This window comes from Alosa sapidissima, chromosome 10 (genome assembly GCF_018492685.1).
Source record: "Alosa sapidissima isolate fAloSap1 chromosome 10, fAloSap1.pri, whole genome shotgun sequence".
In the NCBI taxonomy this organism is placed as follows: Eukaryota; Metazoa; Chordata; class Actinopteri; order Clupeiformes; family Clupeidae; genus Alosa; species Alosa sapidissima.
In genome coordinates, this window is record NC_055966.1 from 30,501,925 (window position 1) to 30,504,706 (window position 2,782).

Here is a 2,782-nt window from a genome sequence, read left to right on the forward strand (position 1 = left end):
ATCCCCCACTCCTCCCTTCTCTTTTCCTCCCCGATCATCCCCCACTCCTCCCTTCTCTTCTCCTCCCCGATCATCCCCCACTCCTCCCTTCTCCTCTCCTCCCCGATCATCCCCCACTCCTCCCCGATCATCCCCCACTCCTCCCTTCTCTTCTCCTCCCCGATCATCCCCCACTCCTCCCTTCTCTTCTCCTCCCCGATCATCCCCCACTCCTCTCTTCTCCCCGATCATCCCCCACTCCTCCCCGATCATCCCCCACTCCTCCCTTCTCTTCTCCTCCCCGATCATCCCCCACTCCTCTCCTCTCCTCCCCGATCATCCCCCACTCCTCCCTTCTCTTTTCCACTCCTTTTGTGACTTTCTTCTCTTTTTTGGAAAAAAAGCAGCCCAAATGGAGCTGATATAAGCTCACAGCCAAAGCTATACTCTCATGTGTAGTAAAGGACACACTTGCTCTAGTGCTTCACCACTACCAAGGATAACACCGAGCAGTGTATTTGAGTTCAACCCATAAAATATGGTTGTGCATTATGTCTTGAGAATAAATAAACCACTCGCCCACTGCCAAGCTGTCCCACCGCCCACTCACACACAACCAAACACAGACACACAAAAGATGCTTTGCTCCTGGCTCACAGCCAACAGTTCATTTACTCTAGCTGTAGCCATTCTTTGAATAATTCTCCGTTCTTCTCCAGCTGTTCTCCTTGCCAGCCCTCGCTCGTCCGTGCCCAGCAGGTCGTACACATGCACGCATCCCATGGGGCTCACCGCCTATTACGGCCTCCATTTGTTCATGAACTCTTATCTGGCCCATCCGTGTCTGCTGATAAGATAAAGAATGAACGTGAACGATGCTTTCGCAGTACAAACACGGCTGTATAGAAAAAGTGTGCAAGTAAGATGAGGCATTGGCGTGCCAGTTTGAGGCTTGGCAGTTTTATTGTGTAAATGCACGTCAGATGCTGTTGTTTTACTGTGTAAATGCACGTCAGATGCTGTTGTTTTACTGTGTAAATGCATGTCAGATGCTGTTGTTTTTTAATGCGCTTAGTGGTGGGTGTGAGTTTCAAAACATTACTAGACTGTCTCTTTGAGCTCCACTCCTCACCAATTTCTGCCTCACTCCATCAATCTCTCTCTATCTCTCTCTCTCTTTCTCTCTCTCTCTCTCTGTCTCTCTCATGCCCCCTCCTTCTCCTGTTATCTCTCACCAGAAGCGTACATACCCAGGATTCTCCTCTGACACCTTACCATGGAAAGAGAGAGAGAGCGAGATTGAGGTAGAGTGAATGACAGAGAGGGAGAGAGGGAAGGAGAACAAGAGAGAGAGAGAAAGGTTAAGAGGGCAGCATTGGAGCTCCACAGGCACTCTGACACACAGGATCCTTGCTGCAAACACACACACACACACACACACACACACACACACACACACACATACACATGCACACACACACACACACTGAAACTCAAATACAGCAACAGATTTGTATACCCTTGATAGCCTGGAGGGCATGCACACTCTCCCTATTTCTTTCTCTCTCTCTCTCACATACATTTATAGACAAATACACACACACTCACACACATACACACACACACACACACACACACACAAAGAGTGCACTTTTGGGAAGGGCTTAAAGGTACTCTGAAACACTTCACACGTAAAAATATCACACGCATTCACAAACATGCAGAGCTCAGTATTTTAAGAGCTCAGAGGTACTATAGAATGCCTCACTTGAGACCAGACCCCCCGGCGCAGACACACACACACAGACACAGCCACACACAAAACGCTTCGCACAATGTGGATTAGATAAATGACAGACCAAAAGCAAAATATGTTCCGCTCTGCTCTCTAACTCTCACACACGTCCACGGGCAAACCTCGTCCCCATGCACTGCTAAAGCCCTCAGTGATGGATGACACGCAACCAACGCTACCAACTAGCCCATCTCTCATCCCCCTCCCAGCCTCTCCCCCCACCTCTCATCCCAGCCTCTCCATTTCCTCTCGATCTCTTCATCTCTCAGTGCTGTCCCTCACCACAGCCCGTCGCATTACGAGGTCGTCACATTTCAGCTCATTACGGAAATAATGAGGCTAAAGTGCTTTAATGATCCCTGGCTAATAACAAGCTCTAATACGCCCAGGGGGGGGGGGGGGGAGGGGGGCCAGTAAAGCACGTAGAATAATTGGAGATTAACAAAGCAAATAAACTCCATCCCTCTCTTTCTCCCTGTTTCTGTCTGTCTGTCTCTCTTTCTCCCTCTGTCTTTCTCTCTCTCTCCATCCATCTCTCTCTTTCATCCCCTCATCCGTGGCAGACGTGTGCTTCATCCGTCTGCTCTGTTTGTTTCCTCCGTTTCCTCTTGTCCTAATCCCTCCATCCCTCATGGCCTCGTGCGCAGCATCCTTTGTCTCCTCTTCGCTTTGACCTGTTGTGTCCTGTTACAACAATGCATCATCATCATCATCATCATCATCATAGCCACCTGCAGATGAAGATGGGTCCTCTGTGCTCAGGGCCCATCCCCTCTATTCATCAGGGCTCTCTTCGTCTATGTTTACAACCCCCACCCATCCACCACCACCACCGACAGCAGCCGTGGCCTACTGGTTAGCGCTTCGGACTTGCAACCTGGAGGGTTGCCGGTTTGAACCCCGACCAGTAGGCACGGCCCTTGAGCAAGGAACCTAACCCCTAACTGCTCCCTGAGCGCCTCTGTTGTTGCAGGCAGCTCACTGCACCGGGATTAGTGTGTGCTTCAC